This window comes from Triturus cristatus, chromosome 1_2 (assembly GCF_964204655.1).
Source record: "Triturus cristatus chromosome 1_2, aTriCri1.1, whole genome shotgun sequence".
NCBI classification, from domain to species: Eukaryota; Metazoa; Chordata; class Amphibia; order Caudata; family Salamandridae; genus Triturus; species Triturus cristatus.
In genome coordinates, this window is record NC_140580.1 from 1,143,488,155 (window position 1) to 1,143,507,233 (window position 19,079).

General features: G+C 43.0%; 1 protein-coding gene across 2 annotated transcripts in view; it reads left to right on the forward strand.

The window, feature by feature from the left end:
- Positions 1-6,669: 6,669 nt before the first annotated feature.
- TSC1 (TSC complex subunit 1) overlaps positions 6,670-19,079 on the forward strand; it is a 296,095-nt gene continuing 283,685 nt past the window's right edge. For both annotated transcript variants that reach the window (XM_085613904.1, XM_085613905.1), the window contains exon 1: positions 6,670-6,956. The gene's annotated coding sequence lies outside the window, so the exon portion shown is untranslated. The remainder of the gene's footprint in view (positions 6,957-19,079) is intronic.

The following is a 19,079-nucleotide window of genomic DNA, read 5'->3' on the forward strand; positions in this document are numbered from 1 at the left end:
TTTGTTAACTACAGGTACTTGTGAAAATATGTTATCTACATCAGAAAAATAATTTTCTAATTTCCCTATTTTGTAAAAACAAACTTGCTATTACACTACATGTTATTCCATATGTTACTGGGAGGTGATGATATGTCACTCCCTCAGACACAGTTGCAGGTAACTGCATGCAGACATAGCAGTCCCTCACGTCCATCGTCTTTACATATTCGTACAGTAATTCTGAAAATACACTGTTAGAGAAATCATTTATAGACCTGTCTTTATGTAAATAATTTCTATCTATATTAGTGGATATACTTTCTTTATCTTTTCTACATTAGTTTTATTCTCACTATGTCCTTCTATTGTTTCTAGTGTAACTTTAAATGAAATCATTAAAGCCAACGCACTCCATAGAAGCATTAGTAATCCTGTACAACAACAACACATTTTAAACCATCTTCTAAGAAATACACATTTAGTTTTTCTACTTTCTGTGTTTGCCATTTTGAAAAATGATCACTGTCTTTTGACTTAGCCTCTTCTACTTCACAACTAGTATTGTCTAATCCAAGGCTCTAAGCACCTACTTGGTTCTATCAGTTATGTATGTTCCAGTAAAATATTGCCTTTCCATTGGAATCACTTTTGGTCTTTTCAGTTTGGCATTTGATCGTCTTTCAAGTTTCTTTCATAATCTTGATACAGAACTTCCTGAACATCCGTTTCTTCTCCAATGTCGGACAAGATAACTCTCAGGATTTCCGATTCTTCGTCTTCCTCAACCACTTCTGGTACAGTCACCTCTGGATTCTCTTGGCTATCCGCCTCTTCTTTTATTTCAAGCAGCGCCACATATGACCATTTAGGCGACTTACACTTCTGGTTAGGTTTTTTTGTTCTCTTATTTTCCTCTACTGTCGTTTTTTCCTCGTCTTTCAATTTTTCTTGACTAGATACATCATTCACTTGTTCAGCTCTAGATGAATTCACTCGTGTCAATCAGTATCACAATCTCTTTATTTTGTTTGGCCAAATTTCATCTCTTTCTGATCTTTTTAATTTATTTCCCTTATCATTTTTCTCCGCTCTCCATGCTCTCTTTCTCAGGACTCGACCATCTGGTACTTCTTCATCACTGTCCTCTGATTCTGATTCAACTTGACTTTTACTTTCGACTGTTTTTCTTTCCACCACCTCTTTTATTTTCCCTACTTCTGTCCCTCCTTGTGGTTCTTCCACACAATCTTCCTGCTGACTAACCGTCCCTTTCTCTAACTGGATGTTTGAATTCCCTACAACTCCTCGGGGGTCTTCCACAAAAATCTTTCCCTCACGTTCTGTATCTGGCACCTGACCATCTGCTTTTGTTACTTCAGGTGGAATTTCTCTCAACTTTCCATCAGGAACTTCCTAATCGAAAATGTATTTAATTGTCTCTTCACTGCTTTTCTCTTTTCCAGTATGTACCTGTGCATGTTCAGTTTCTGAGTCTGAGCTGGTGTCAGAAATCTGCAACTTCCTCCTCAAGGGAATGTTCTCTGGGGCAAAGGTCAAATTTGGTTCTGACTCCCCCCTTTCAGGATTTTGTCTGGTTCTGGTGTCCTCAGTATCAGATTCAGAACTAGTTTCTGATTCTTCAAAGTATTCTCCTTCCTTGTTATCCACTGGGTTTGGAATTCGCAAGGTATGACTAGCATGAATCCAGTTCTTTACTCCTGCGCACTTCACAGCTGTTGTATGTAAGGTTGATTGATCCCCTATCTTGGCGAACCACAAAATTTTTATCCTTGACTGGGAACATGATGAGTAAAGGTCACTAAGAAGTTCATGATATTGTCCGTACATGCGCAGTTGACTCTGCGCCTCACGAGACAGTGGCCACTTCTGCGTGCGATGTCAGCGGCCATTTTGCATTAGGCCCAGATATCAACTTAAGCGAAACAAACACAAAAGAATAATTAATTCATAGAAATGATGATTCTAATGTTAACCCCTTACTAATCCCTCTATGTGCTTGTATTTATCTAGCATATAGCGACATTTAAAGCCATTATATTCACCTTTTCCGATCCTCCACGAAGATACAAACGTCACAAAGCAACATATCATGCGATATTCTATTACCACATATACTATTTATTAATATGCGTACAGATTTTAGTTATAAGAGTTATTTAGCCATGCAAATAGCAAACCCCATGTGTAATTTATGTTTTTATAATGTTGATTAGTATACATGCAACTCTCATTTAATAATATTACAGTTAATAGATTATATAATTAGTATTTTCATGCAAGTATAGAGGTATACAAAATTTTGCACTACCTGCTCCATCACAGGAACAGCGAAATACAAGTCAGGAGGCACACTGTGCTAAACACAGATTTTTAGCCTATGTGCTTTTAGGCAACGCCCTTAATTACATTGACCACACCCCTTTGAGAGATCCCTCCCCCCAGTTTTTTCATCCCACTTAAAGCCCTGGTTGTACTCCCATGCTACTCTCATTCCTTATGTAATTTACTTCGCTCTATTGTAAAGCGCTCGGACACCTCTGAGCAAAGTTTGCCCTATATAAAAAAGCCTAAATAAATAAATACATTGTACGCGACAGGTCTTTCAAGTACAACCAGCTATAGCAGTCTGCAGGTAAGATCTAAAAATAAAAACAATTCGGATTCCTGTGACCTCATCAAGCAACTGACTTACAAAGGAGTTTTCCTAAAAATATCAGCTTGTATATGTACGTCAAAAAGTGAAATCGCTTCCCAAAAAGTAGATATGGGTTGTATGACTTCCACTGAAAACAAGCATTTGCAATGCAATAGGTCTCGCATTTATAAGAGTTTGAGCTATTGGCATTGTAAAATTACAATGCCTTTTATTTATGTTTTGGTTTTAAAACAAATAAAAGGCATTGTCATTTACAATGTCAGTAGCATAAACTCGCATAAAAGCAGTGTGTGGAGTGCAGCAGTGTGCGGCGTGCAGCAGTGTGCGGCGTGCAGCAGTGTGCGGCATGCAGCAGTGTGCGGCATGCAGCAGTGTGAGGTGTGCAGCAGTGTGCGGCGTGCAGCAGTGTGCAGCGTGCAGCAGTGTGCGGCGTGCAGCAGTGTGCGGCGTGCAGCAGTGTGCGGCGTGCAGCAGTGTGTGGCGTGCAGCAGTGTTTCGTGTAGCAGTGTGAGGCATGCAGCAGTGTGTGGCGTGCAGCGGCGTGCAGCAGTGTGCTGCGTGCAGCAGTGTCGTGCAGCATGCAGCAGTGAGTAATACAGCAGTGTGCAGCAGTGTGTGGCGTGCAGCAGTGTGCGGCGTGCAGCAGTGTGCGACGTGCAGCAGTGTGCGGCATGCAGCAGTGTGAGGCGTGCAGCAGTGTGCGGCGTGCAGCAGTGTGCAGCGTGCAGCAGTGTGCAGCGTGCAGCAGTGTGCGGCGTGCAGCAGTGTGCGGCGTGCAGCAGTGTGCGGCGTGCAGCAGTGTGTGGCGTGCAGCAGTGTTTCGTGTAGCAGTGTGAGGCATGCAGCAGTGTGTGGCGTGCAGCGGCGTGCAGCAGTGTGCTGCATGCAGCAGTGTCGTGCAGCATGCAGCAGTGAGTAATGCAGCAGTGTGCAGCAGTGTGTGGCGTGCAGCAGTGTGCGGCGTGCAGCAGTGTGTGACGTGCAGCAGTGTGCGGCGTGCAGCAGCGTGCAGCAGTGTGATGCTTGCAGCAGTGTGAGGCGTGCAGCAGTGTGAGGCGTGCAGCAGTGTGAGGCGTGCAGCAGTGTGAGGCGTGCAGCAGTGTGAGGCGTGCAGCAGTGTGTGGCGTGCAGCAGTGTGTGGCGTGCAGCAGTGTTTCGTGTAGCATTGTGCGGCGTGCAGCAGTGTGTGGCAAGCAACTTACACCGTTTTCCTTCTTGTATAGCAGGGACTGGAGAAAAGCAGATTTGGCTCCAAATGTTATTTCATTAAATCTTTTTGCTTAAGACAAAAAGGAGTTTATGCAATCTGAGATAATGCAAACTGTTTTTCCCTCAAACATCGTCTCATCTTTTACAGTTCAAAATGGGAGCAAAATGCATTTATCTTCTTCTTTATTTAAAATAAAAAAAATGAGAACATTCTATTTATTTCATTTGCTTTTTGTCCTGGTGGAAATATGCATATAATAGCAAGCAAAATATATGGCGTAAAACCTAGGTCGAATTACAGTGATGTTGGTTTAATGGTTCTGGTTCAATTTTTCACCGATATTTACAGATTATACAGTTAGCGTGTGTCCAGGTGCAAGTGTAAATGGCTACATTTCACCCCTGCAGTCTATGTTATCTGGAAATGACTGGGTCAAAATTATGTCTGCACCAGTGATGGCTAGCCTCCTGTTTGCACATTTCCATCTTACAAGTAACAAAAATAGAGCCAAACACTTTACTCCATTTTTGGCCCAATGCAAACATCTTTCCAAAAACATGATTGCAGGAAAACCTCTTTGTTTAATTCCGAGTGAAGCAAGGAACAAATATCGTGTAAAATCAATGTGCAATTCTTTTGCACTGGTGCAAAGTTTACGTAATGTGCCACATGACAATCAAGCACACGAACAAAGAAATAGGAGATTTGTGTCCTGCAAGCTGTCTGGGGACACTCCCGCGGGCTGGTTGTTTATGTGCCGGGCGTAAAGACACGGACAAGGAGAGGCAGTGAAAAGCTGGGGCAGTGTAGGAATGCAGCGCCCCTTTTTTTTTTATAATGCAAGGTGTGCCGGCTTTTATTGCTGTGACCTGGTCACGCTGTGCTAGAGGGTCTCTCGGTTGTTTGTTTTCCCTTCTCTTATCAGTGCTTGGCATGTCTTCTTCCTGTGAGCAGACCATCCTGATTAGACAGGGCAGTGCTGAAGCGCGTTGACAGGGTAAGCACACTCGTCTTCTGGCGTTGGGCGCCAGTCTGTGCAGGCTTTTAGAGGCGCTGTGTGTTAGGAACTGCTCCCGGGTGTACGAGCAGCTTGTACGGTCAGGCAGTGCCCGTCAGCGCTCACGGGGTTCAGTTCCCGCAAGTCTAGACTTAAATCGTAGATTTATATATTTTACGTCTATATTGTTACAGCTAATGTGCTTTTTATTTTCGCCGAAAGGAAAACGATTAGCTTCTTTCGAAGTACTGAAAATAGTAGTTGTTGTGAAGTCCTGAGTGGTTTCTTTGCGGTTTATGATCCGTGAACTGCTTTAAGTTCTTTTTTTTTTTGTACTGTCTGGAATTTAGTTTCTGTTGTAGGTTTTCCTGTCGACACCATTTGTTACATGGCTGCGGTTTCCTTCACGCTCTTAATTGAATATTTTGTCTGGACGTGCTGCGTTATCAGTTCAAGCTTTCGCATTTCACAGCAGATGTTGTGGGGTCTGTGCTATTCTCATACTTATAGATAAGTTGGTCTCTCGTAGCAAAGTTGCTGGCGTACATTTTTTTCAGATGTTTGCACATCGGTCGAAGTCTCACAAGTTATGTTTCCTAACCAGGTATAGTTAATCATGCAGTTTTCTGATGAGCCACAAAGCCAGCTTTAAATCTTAACTCCGTCCTTTTTTTTGGCATGACAATTCGTATTGTAATGGTCACTGCCCAGCTGAAAATATAACACAGTAACAAATAAACAAACAAAAGAAATTCTAACACACACACAACAGGAACCCTTGATCCCACGGACAACATCAAAGACACTGACGGCAGGATAAGAAAAGTCGCGATCGCGATCACATCAAAGCGGCCGCGAAAGTGAAAGCAAACGAGTGCTTTCAGGCTGCCAAATGGTGCGCGCCCGGCGCACATGCACTGTAGTTGGCGGCCTGAAAGCACTCGTTTGCACTTCCAAAAGTCGCTTACTATAAGTCTCGCCAGAGCAGCGCTAAAGCGCTGTCTCAGGCGAGACCTAAAAATGTTAACTGAAGCTCTAGGCATGCTTTTCATTGTGGGTTTGCCTAAGTAAGCACTTTGGCTAAAAACAACTTTCAGGTTACATTTGCAATGTAGTAGCGATGGTCTCATAACAACACAATGCACCACGTGTCTTTAATTCTTAAATATGTCATACATTCCAGTTTGGAGTCTAGTCCGTAGGGAAGGTTACACTTCAGCACAGCAGTAAAAGCACGAACTGTCTGCCCAAGGTACCCGCCCACTGGAGCTTGTTTACCAGAACTCTTGAGATGACGTCATACATCTTCAACACCCTGCAGCCATATGCGGGGAGCCATGTCGCTGTTAATAGGAAGGACGGCAGAAGCCACCTTCAGTGTACCGCTCTGTTCACACACACTTAATGAGAGTCGTTACTTCATGACAGCCCCAAAGCACGGGATCTCTGAGTTACATGGTTGAAACATTCCAATTTGCCATAACTTTGTTTTGAAAAAGCTTGTCTTACAAACTAAAGTTTTTCGAAAAAATACTTTTTATTGCGTGACAATATACTATTAAGCAGAAACTACATCTTTGGGATGAATAAAGAGAAAGATGGCATATCTCCACTTTATTCAAAAAGGCGGGCAGTGAAAAAGACAAAGACTCATAGCCACTTAGGCATGGCCGCCGTGGTCGTAAGACTCTGTCCTTCTTCCCTGTCATTGGCCACTGTCACCCGTACTTGTTTACCAGCCGTCTTTCACCGCGGTGACGTCACTCAGCAGCCTCTCCGGCCATCCGCCCCCTTTCAGCAAGTGAAGTCACGAGTCCTCCTCCGCCACGGTATGAATCCGCGTGCCTCAGCACTGTCTTCTCTAATTGCCAGGTTGGCCCTGCCAGACTCCCAACTCGTCTTACAGTAGCCCGTTACTTCCTCCCAGCCACAAGGTGTCAGTGACCTCCGCGGGGACCTGGTTGCAGCAATTAACGCCTCGAGAGTCGCGCACTACTTATCCATCGCGGAGGTAGTAGCATGTAAAGTGCGGTGTGAGTCGTCCCCGACCCAAGATGGCGGCGCCCTGCAGCGCTGGGAAGCGGTGAGAGGTATAGACCCCCGGGGTGTTGTTGGGAGGGGGCAGCAGGGTTCCGGCAGGTGACACCAACAGAGAGGGGCCACCTTCTAGTTGGGTGGAAGTTTCTTTTATAGGGAGAATACTTGGCTAATTTGTTTATCCCGCTGATAAGGGAATGGCCCCCTCAATATTTGTTTGTGTGGGGTGTAATAACTAATGCAAGTGCCTCCTCCTAGCAGGCATGCTTTAGTGGCAGCTATCCGTTACTTTATTTGGACAAAATAACCACACCAGAAGTGCGTAACTAAGAAGAGTTTAGCCTATATTCTCTCATACTTCCATTTATGATATATTCCTGCTGTCGTTCCCTTTATTTTCATGGTGTAACTCCTCCCTTCACCTTCCGTATAGTCTCTGTGTACCTGCCCTACCCCCTCCAGTGTTTACAGCAGGGACACAACCTGTGCAGAACAGCGCCAATACAAGTACTTGTCCCTGAATCGTTTTCTTTGTGGTGCCTACAGTGACATACGTTTCACGTGAGGCTACGGGAAAATCTTAGACTCAACATGGTCGCGATGTGCGTTATATAAATGTTCATGTTACTTGCATGCACAGTTGTTGGGAGAGAGATCGGATAGATGTGCATGCGTAGGATTATTGACGGGAGTTATGTTAAATGCTTGCATATTACCCCCAGGGTTGAAATGAGATGAATTAAATGCGTTTTTGGGGGGTGTCTTTAGAAGGGGTGTAGTTAAAGAAGTGGCATAAACATGTAGTGTTGCTTAAGTGTGTTTTTGTTGCAACTGTGCTTCCTTTTATTGCATGAAGATATATAACACATCGACTGACCTACACCTAAATGAAGCCGTGACTATTTGTTAGCTGCGTAAGATAAATGTTTAACAAAGATTTGTTGTAAATAATATGGACAATCTTTCAGTTTTGAAATTACGATGCTGTGATTTAATCCTTACTGAGGTCTGCGGAAGAGGTAAAAAGCCTTCAGTGTCTCGATTTCTTCCATTCACACCACATTCCCTTGCAATCTGTTAAAAACGTGCGCCCTTTTCTCTTCACATCGTTCTGAAACTCTTCTGCATATGGTTTACCACACCTCTTTCCTCTTCAGCACTGTCTTGTCACTTTCCCTTTATGTACTTACCCGTATCACCTTCCGTTCACCACACTCAACACCCCCACTCAGTTGTAAGCAGTTCAGTCTTTTATTTACACCTTGTCAGTATTTTGCCCACTGTTTATCTCCTTCGCACACATTTGCATAGAATCACAGTTACAATTGGCATACATGACCACTGCTCTGTGCTCTTTTCAGAGAGGCCAACGAGTGGATGGCCATATATTCTGAACAGCGTTTTGACTCTGACATCCATTATGAGAAGCTCGCCCTGCGCCCTCAATCCTACTCCATTATAAACACTTCGAGAAGACTTACGAGTAAAATGCTTCATAAAGCAAAACTACAGAAATACAACATCAAATAGATAACAAACACTCTTAGGGAATGGAAGGTTAAGTAAAACACGTTAAGTATTAACATGAACTAAATCTCTGACTTGGATTATTTATTGTGTTTTACTTTCGTTCTTCAGATTTCGATCAGTGCTTTTATCGTTAAACGTAAGGACAGGATTATAGGGCACTGTATTGACCCGTTTCAATGCTGGCTTTTAATTACTACCGCGCCAGGGACCTGGTCGACTTAAGGCCCTGATTACACGCGTCGTACATCCAGGATTGTTGATCGGCTTTATCAAAGAAATGCATGTTGCCCTTGAACACTGCGTTGCGCTCAGGTTGTTACAATGTTCTATGATATGCCATACCCACAATCATTGGGGGGTATATACAAATGGACACTGTACTAACCCCTGGTCTTTTAAGTGAATATGTAAAAGGTTAAGTATGCTAGCTCTCGCAGTCTCTGTCCACCGTGTTTCAAGAGATTTGCAGTGAGTGGCCAGCGCGCGAATGCCGACCTTGACCTGATGCTGCAGTCCGAATTGTAATGCCACTTCTGCACGCAAGTTCAAGGAATGTGGCCCCTAGCTTCCTCAGGGGTATTGAAGTATGTTCCTTAATTGTAATTTGAGACTCTACATTATCAATCTATTAAACTATTCATGTGAATGTCTGGTTCGCTTATAGTTTGTTTCTGTGCTTTTTGTTTTTAAGTGGCATTGTGGAATAATTCAGTTCACCAATTGCATTCCGTTTGTATGAGTTCTTCGCATGCTGTACCTTGAGTGGTGACCAGACACATTATCAACACTTTGAATGCGTAACACATTATTACTTGTACCATATGGTTATCAGTCCCACGGCAGATTTCATTGTTGTCATTCATACTGATTTGATAATGTAGGACATAAAACTTCAACCTCGTTTTTTGCTCAAGTAGTTTTTCCTGACATGAGGCTAATTTAAAACCCACATTTCTTCGTATTGCGTAGCATAGTTTTTTTATATTGTCCGAAGGAGCTAGCACACTGTTTGCAATTGAAAGAACTTTATATGTACATAAGGCAGCAGTTAGTGTATATGTAGGATCAATTGCAGATACATTTATAAAAGATAGCAGGTTGATCAGCTGAAAGGAAAGGTACAGGAGCTACAGAAAGCCTGCACATAAAATCAAGGCAGTCCTTTAATTGTGCGATTCATTAGTGGCGGTGACGTAAACTAGAAAATCACAATATGTGAGAATAGATGTTAGTTAATGATTAAGAAGGTGTGTTACAGAAAGCTAACCACAAGTTAAGGACAGAGTAGTAAACCATAAAGGCAAGTATATATGAGCGATATTGGGAGAAAACAAACTAGGTTGTAGTAAAGAGATGTGGGTTCGGTAACTATGATAATTCAAGGGAGAGAATAGTGTTAAGTCCAGTTTAGAGTCTTTTGTAATCCAATTGGTTAACGTTCTTTTTCATTGCCGCAAGTAAAGTGTTGGTCCGTAGCACAAAAGGTAGCGAGTTTCAAATTCTTGTTCTAATGCCTAAAGATTGAAATGTAGTATGTTCTTGCTTTTTTGTTTTTTAGAGTGTCTGTTTCCACAGAAGAGAATCTGTGCTGAGTCAGGGAGAGAGAAGTGGCTGTGGACTTTAAGTGATGCATGCTGTCCTAAAGATTTAGCCTCAGTGGCAAACCCTATGGTGGGGTCAGGCGGGGGCGGTGGGGTTGTGTATGATGAGTGATATGGCCCGATTTTCTGCTTGTGAAACTGAACTTAGCAGTGCTATTTGCACTTTAGTAGGGCAGTTAATAGGGAGTTTAGCAAGTCTTTACAGAATGATAACTTGAACTATATTCTCAGTCTTGTTCTTGTTTCCCCCCCCCCCCCCTCCCCAGGGATGTTTAAAAGCTACTCTGTGTTTCACAGTGCATGTCGCAACCTGCCTGCCCTTTCAAGAGAGGAGAGAGATCCCTTTGCAGGCAGGTGCAGTGAGTGACTGCATCTGCCTACAGGTAGATGTCTGGGGGTTCATGGGACCCAGTTTCTCCCTTCCAGAGGGCTGTATTCAGACGGCCCGCTGATAGTACGCCACCTCTTTGTGGTGCACTTTCTATGCATTCTTTTAAGGGCATGTTTGCCTTTTTCACCTGCATCCATAATATAGCGCGGGCGCAGAGGCAAAATTCATTTGCATGGGGCCACTCCCCAGCGCAAATGAGGGGATAAACTCGTATGATAGTGCTGGAGCTACATATGTACCAGGTATATCTGTATTAAAGAAGGGGCTGCACAAGCAATTGCAGCCCTTTTTTATTACCAAATTGCCCCAGGGGCCGACAAAGCGAGAGTACATGTCCATTGCGTCCCCCGAGGCACAGTGTAATACAGCCCCAGGGCTTCTACCTTTTTCTGTCCCCAATTAATACTCCAACATTCAGTGTTCTGCGTCTGATGTTATACCAGTACCGGCACCATTATAATAGACATTGCCACGTGGCTTTTGTATATTCTTAATATGAGCAGGTCTCTGACAGGCCTTGCCTGTAATCCAACACCCATATCTGTCCACAGAACCACTCTGCTCGCCACCTCCACAGTCGTGAAGTGACTTTTGGAGATCTGCTGTTCAGCGGAGGGCTTGTAACATAGTCCATCCCTGCGTTTCCTGGCTAGCCATATAACTCTATGACCATTTCTGAACATCTAATGACTTTCACAGAAAGCGTGGCTATAATGTAGCCTAGCCTGGCAATTCTCTGACCTGGTTTCGTCCCACCCTGGCCTGTTCGGGTCCATAAGACCTCCTGAGTGGACGACCTGAGCAGTAACCATCAAGGTAGAGTGTAACACAGGAGAATAACATAACTGGGTCTGCACATCAGTCAAGGCTGCCAGCACCTTCATTCCCATCACTGCTAAGTGCTGGTCCCATAACACAATTATCACACTTAGGTGATCATCGCACAAGACATGGAAACACTTCCCTCATCGAATCGAGACAAAGAAAACACCCTTCCAATCACACTTAGTGTAACATGCTATTGGTGCAGGCCAGCGCTCCACATAGGGCTAGTAAGCGCTAAATAAATATTACAATACTTGACATTTGTGTAACCCTCACAAATAATTATCAAGTGGTCTGTACTAAGATATGGATTGTGCACACTTGGAGGGCCAACAGGAGGTCGGTAAAACACATGCATTTTACCAATCAAACAGTATTGAGTAAAGTGTGTAGACAGACATGTATTTTATGTCACGGAATTATTGAAGGTATGTTTAGTACTCCTTAGAGTGTGGTTATGTTGTATTAAAGGCATTGAAAATTATTCCCATGTAGTCCACTCTTTTGCACTGTATTTTAGTTGCATCTATGTAGAGTTTAATATGCATGATGTGCTGTCACTGCTGACACCCCCTTGCACAGTGACAGGAAATCAACACAATGCCGGCTAAGAGCATAAATGAAGTAGTTCCTTGGGAACCGCTTCAGGGCAATGAGGTGCTATGCTAATAGTAAATTGACAGATATTAATGTTACCTTTCCGAACGAGTGGTCTATAGAAAGACTTATTTTACGCATGGGTATTAGGGTAGGCACGTGAAAGGCCTACATTTTACCTACTCTCGGGGTTGTCACGTTTAGGTAGTGAAAGAATGTATTTTACCCACTAGTACACAGTATTAAGAAAAGCGTGGAAATATGTGCTTTGCGTCCTCCTTATTTCTGTTCCCCTGTCTGCTTAGTTATTTGGGATTTGTGCAACTCCTGCCCCAGCCATGTCGCCTCTGCTTCTTTCTTCCGGCCTAGTTGCCCAGAATGTACTGTTGTTTTCCAGCTCTACCCCTTTATTAGCACCTTTCCTGTCTCCAGTTAGATCGCCGCTGCTTTGAATTGACCTCCGGGCTGCATACAGCAGTTCACAAGCGGATGTCAAGATTTTACCTATATTCATATTCCCTCTTTCCCTCTCCCCCTCCACATATATCACCCCTACCCCGTCACAGGATAATTTAGAGTAGTAGTATAAAAGTAGAGCGCATACCCATGGATGCCTTGGCCACCTCTATCATGGTGAATGTAAACCAAGTATTTGGCTGTGTGAATTGCCTCGAGGTATGTTTATAAATGCGTCACCTACAGATTCCATCGAGAACTTGCACTGGGTGACTCTGAGCAGTGCCAATAGAACACGGGGACCTCCCTTTTCTAGACCAGGCCCATCTTTCTCTCTGGGTGTCTGATCCTTGTGCCCAGTTAAGCATTTCCATTAAAAGAGCGTAGTGCCCCTGTGTGGCAGCATTTCTCTCCCCTCTGAACGTGCTAGATGAGAACTATTATATCTTAATAACTCTGTGCCACCTCCAACTTCTATTTTGACCTGCTCGACTCTTATTTCAAAAGGAATGATTATTCCGATGATAAATAAAATCCCTAACCCGCTATGCTTTGTGTTTGGAGGCTTCTCGCATTCGGTGTTGAACCCTGGCCACCGTTTTGGGTGTAGCCATGTGCTTTCAGAGGCTGACTCTTTGAAAGGCAGTGCATCGTTTCTGTTTGATAAAGGCAACAGAGGCCGCCAAACGACTTTGTTCTTTGGATACTGAAGCGAAGAAATATATATTTTTTTTTTGGGCTGTTGCCACACTTTGTGATCAACATAATAAAAAAACTCCGCCCACATGTTGGAGGGCCTGTTTTGATTGGGCTGACGTTGTGTGATGCCACAGAAAAAGCGCTTACCCTCCAAGAATCTCTAATCCTTTGTTTATCAAGTTGCCAGGGCTCTTTATCAGGTTTAGCTTTTGTGTTACAACAGAGCTTGAGCGTTGGGTCAAACACTTGTCACTGCAATGTTATGTCTTCTAGATAATTTTGGTGCTTATTCTTCTCTGGCAGCAGCACAGGAGGGGAGGTGGGAGGTATATGTTGCTGTATTGCAGTCCCAGTACCCTCCCACCCCTTCGCTTTCCAACCTCCACTCCAGAGCTACCTTAACATGGCACTTCCTGAGAGAATAGTGTTTTTAGGTCTCGCTGAGTTAGTGCGCATGCGCTGCTCGAAGAGACTTTAGTAGGTGAGTTTTCAAAGTGCTGATGGCTGGCAACAAGCTTGCGTTCACGCGAGCGTGCACATGCGAACCGCTAGCCTTCAGCACCATTTGTTTTTCCTGTTGCTTGCTCCCTGCCTCCACCCCGCCCCCCCCCCCCCCCCCCCCCCCACCTTCGCGCTTACAGGCAACTCGCACACATGCGTGCAACGTTTGGATGTCTGCTTGTTAAAAATTAATGAAATATGTCTGTGTGAGGCGCGCTTTCGATTACTACAGCTACGGCAGTTCGTGAATTCCAGGGCTGTTAATCGATATCGGTGTATTGCTTTTACAAATTCGGACTATTTGCTGCTTAAGATCCCACGAGGACCCCTGCTGTGGACACCTCCAGTCAGCCCTGCTCTTGCCACACTGCGCTCCGCATTCAGGGACCTGCAGTTTTCAATCTTCTCATTCTATTCACTGCTTGAATATTAGGTTCAACCTATAACTGTGAGTGGGAAACGCGTGACCCTTTTACCAATAAGGCACCCAGATGTTCAAAAATAGGTCTTCATAATAAAGATTCTTAACACGTATTTACAGTACATACTTAGCACAAGATATGTTATGATTAATTTATTGGTTTGTGCAAATTATTTATTGGACAATTTAAGCGACACTTCTATGGATGGCTTGGCTCGAGCTTAGGCTCTTAGAGCCAGGCCAGCCCGAGGCTCGGCTGTGCCCATGACCTCTCTGACAGCACAACCCAGTGGCACTGCACAAGAGGCGAGACTGGATGGTTGGCACTGAGACCCGGGCCTCGGCCAGCTGTGCTGGGATCTAGCGCCTATCGTCGCAAAGTAATTCAGCCTGGCACTTTCCCTCCGCACCACTTTCAGCAGGCCTCTTTCATCCGTTCCTGTTACTTATCATACACATCAGGGGAATAGCCTTGAAGTAAGCTGCACATGATTGGCCCAGCTGGACAAAACATTTGGGAAATAAAGGTCGTTAGAGTTCATGGGAACGAGTTGGTTGCCTACATGAAGAAAGTTACATCCATTGTGAACATACTCCCTTATATCCTTTCCCATCCGATGTTTTTGTGCTCTCTCTCCTTGAGGGCATGCTCTTCCCATCAGTTTTCCACGGCACTATAGTTAAGGTTTTTATTCCAACCAAAGCAGCACTGCTCTGTTCTGTGTGTGATCAACTCATCCAGTTCAATTTTTTTTCTTTACATTCAGGTACATGTACGTCTATATTTATAGGGGAATAAACATGAATACTAATAGCAGAAGGCAAAGAAAACAAGCATTGGCATAGCCAATAGGTCTCACCTTTGGTACCTTATAAGTGTTTAGCCATGCAACAGTTGATGTTGTTGCACCAAGTATATTGTGCTGCATAACTAAATACTTATAAGGTCCCAAAAGCGAGACCTATTGGCTATGCTATTGGTTGTTCTGTCCAGTTCCCTGTTTTACGATTTGTGGCCGGAGAGACTTTATTTATTATTTTTTTAAGCTCTTCTGCTCCCAAAAGATAATTGAGTTTTAAAGTATTTAATTTAAAAAAAAATGCTTTAGTAGTATTACATTTACTTCAAATTGAATATTTTTATTTACTAAATTAAATCTATTTCCTCATTTTATACTGCAATTTTAAATTAACCTTCCTTGAATACTAGCAACCCCTACATCCCTTAACAATACCCTTTCGTGAAAAATACAGACTTCTTGTTACCCCTTAACACTACTCTTCCCTGAACCCTAAAAACTCATCACTACCCCATAACTATGCCTTTCCCTGAAAGCTAAAAGGCTGTTTCTATCCCTTAATTCTACCCATCCCTGAACCGTATAAAAATCTTACTACCTGTTCAGGCTATACTTCCTGTAACCCTTAAAATCCCAATCCGCCCCTAAACCCTAGTCTTCCTGAGCCCTAAATAACCGATACTACCCTTTAAAACTGCTCATCTTTGAACCCTACAATCTCTTTAATAACCCTTAACACACGATCATGGACTGGGACTCTCACTGCTTTTATCAGGCAAAGGATGAATTACTGGGAAGAATTAGGATTCAGGTCACTGATCTCTCCTGGTAATTCCTCATTTCCAAGACCAACCCCAAGGGCCCCACTTCTGAGTCCTGATATTGCTGTCCCCACCAAACACCCTGCAGTTATCAATGCAGCGATATCTAGAACTCTGGGAGATGTTACAGGCTGAAATCAGGGACATTGTTATGAGCCCCTTAGTGGCTCGTGCACCGTTGAAAGCTTAGCTCGTTAGAGAATTCCCTAAGACTAGTTTTTTTTAAGGCATCAAAGGAAGCACTTTCAGGACTACATTCTGCCGTTTGCGTACAGCTGCATTGCCTTTTGGGAAAAGCGAGCACTGCCCACGAGCCGAGTAATTTACAGAAGGGATGTTTCGGCGTTATACCACTATTCGGTAATATTGTTGGCACAGCCAATTATCATGACATTACAGCAAATTTAGAGATAAACATGCAAAGATTATTTCTCTTTTTTAGGTAATTATGATGTAAATTAGCACCAACTTTTTGCTCGTGGTATGGTGCTCATAGGCACGGAATGCAGTATGTTTAGCTTAATGCAAAAAATAGTGTTTAATGCAAAGAAAACCACTTTTCACCCACCCTTGGATTTTATTTTTTTACTGTTTCTCACATATTCTCAATGGCCTCCAAGGTAGTAAATCTGTGAATGACACAATATTCCATTTATAAGTGCTTGATTGTTCTACACTTTTCATAATGAACTAGCTCGGTAAGTTAAACTTCGCTTTTTCGGCCTGGCTTAATATTAATAGCGCAACTGTTTGGATGACCTATTTTTAGCAATTCTTTAATATATGCTTAAATTGGCTTTAGCCTGGCTCCACCCAGAGGAGTATTACCACCTCAGCTGGTGATGTACCATTCAACCGTTTAGGAAGTAGTTCCATTAGAATGCTCAAGGGATTATTCTAAACTGAAAAATAAACTCAACTATGTTGTATGTTACATTTAGTTATTTTTCTGCTATATGCAGTCAACACAAAAGCAATAATTTTTGCTACTCTGCAGTGGCGAAGCAGTTAATGTTACAAACCACATTTGTGCATACAATGAACGCAAACAAAATTTGTGAATGACTGTTTACATTTGTGGATGCTTTAAAGCATGGGTAAGCGCAAAGATTTTCCCAGGGACCAACATTTTTGATCTCTGATGTGACGGAGGGCCGCATTGATGGCAGCAGGGTGGCAGTCAGGAGTGGGCAGTGAGGGCCTGGGTTTCCGGGATTGGTGATAAGTTGGGTATAGGGGAAGCAAAGCCTATACATCTAATGGCTGACTTGCACAATGTGAAACCCACAAAACTGGGATTAATCCCGGCTTCCTCACTTTACCAAATTGTGTGAGCCTTGTCAACTGTTTCATTTCACTTTCCCTCCTTTTTCTTCATTATCGCATACGAGGACCTCGAAATACAGAACCTCAGACTGTGCACCGTACAAAACCTGCTGCGTTGTTTGATTTAATAAACTATAATGTTCATGTATAATAGGAACCCAGGACTCTCGGAGTGCACATAACTGACTCGCCTCCTGCTTCACTATTGACCGTGTAGTCGATGTAGAAGAAAGAATGAACGCATCTGAATTAATGTTTGAAAACTACCACTAAAAAAAAAAAATTCTCAATGCACTGATAATCTGCTGTACTGAGGTGAAACAGTCCTGCATGTTAATGTGATACACTTTTGGACTTTTGAAGAGACTTTATTATATTTTCACTTTATTGCTGCAAGATGTCTTTTAAAAAGGAAGGTGTTCCAAAAGTTAAGCAGTGCAGGGCAACCTACAGTCTTCCCTTCTGTAACTTCAATGAACCTTTAACGAAAGGCATGACTGTTTATTTAACATATTTTTAATGTTGGTGAAAGAGTCGAGAAAATGCATGCGGTCTCCAGGCCGTACTTTGAGTAACACTGCTTTATAGCCAGTCCTAATGGTTTTGCCAATGCTCATTGATGGTATTGAAACATGAACGATTAGTTGCAGTTACTGTAAACTCTTAAGTTACAGAGAATACTACTAATGTAATTCACTTTTAAGCTTAAGTCTCAGACTCCTTTATACTGTTATGCCACCTACAGGTTGGTATTTGTTACAACAAACTGCAGACCCTTTTGGAAGTAAGCATTGGCAAAGCCATTAGGTCTGGCTTGCATTTTGAGTCACGCCTGGAACATTTGAACAAGTCTGCTGCAGTGGGGAGAAAAAAAAGGAAAATCAGAAACCGAACAATTGCTTTCTGGATATGAGAACTATTTTAATGTTTGGTCAGTGTACTTTAAGATGTCAAATAGTCTCTCAGGCCATGCAAGTGCAAGGTGGAATGGTACACTTAGCGGACAATAGGTAAGAGAAAGATACTCCTAGGCAATGTCAAAGCAGTTTCAAAGAATCCGAAACAATAGATCTTTCATGCAGATGTGTTGTCGAGTAGGAATTAGTAAGAATTCTACAAAGAAACCAATAAAGTTTGTTGCGCAGTGACAGGCTACATCTGTCCTTGAGAAATGTGGCATCTAAAAAACAAAAACGGTGCAAGCCTATGCAGTAGAAATCTGAGAACAGTGGTGTTTTTATATGGTGTGGTTGTGCGAACTCGCAATGTAGTACACTGGATACTGATTTGTGTCCAGTCAGGCTCATTTGTTAAATCTTAGCTCAAACCTGGATAACTGTGGCTTTGAGAAGTTAGACTTACAGGAATAAGTGTAAAGCATTTGGAAGCAGCAAAACAACGGAATAAGAGTCACATACACGAAGGAACTCGTACACCAATTTATAACAAGCATTTGCAATGCAAACAGTCTCGCATTTATGTGAGTTTGAACTATTGGCATTGTAAATGACAATTGCTTTTATTTATGCTTTGGTTTTTAAAACCTAAATAAAAGGCATTGTCATTTACGATGCCGATAGCTTAAACTCGCGTAAATGCGAGACCTATTGCATTGCAAATGCTTGTTTACATTAACCAACATGCATCAAGAAAAGGTATGCCACTGCCATGCAGACTGTGCATGATTGATTTTGAAAATTAGGAGCGGTGTTTAACGATGATATCCTAAATGTACATTGTGAGCCTTTTGGTATCGATGGATTCACGATGTCTTAACCAAAATGGAAACATAGCAATTTGCCAACAATGTTTCCCAATAAAAACAAAGCAAGCAACCAACATTCTGTTAATTCTAAAAGTTTGCATTTAGTAGTAATTGTTATGTAACATAGGGGAACATCTGCAGATCATGGCCATCTACGTTTAACTATGGGAACTCTTACCCGGCTCGTGAGAGGTACCTAGACACCGTCTATTCTTCCTGCTTTGGGAGTCTGGACCTGTCAGGGTTTAACAACGCCTTCTGCACAAACAACCCCCGTCCCATCGGTTCACTGTGGTGACATTTCGTTTAGCCGTTAGGGGAAAGCGGAGGTCTGTCTTCAGTGCTTATTATATCCGGCCACCGAACACAAAACTTTGCAGTGGCTTCTCTTGCCAGTACTCGTACGTGCAGTTTAAATCGTCTTTCCTGTTGTGCCAGTCACC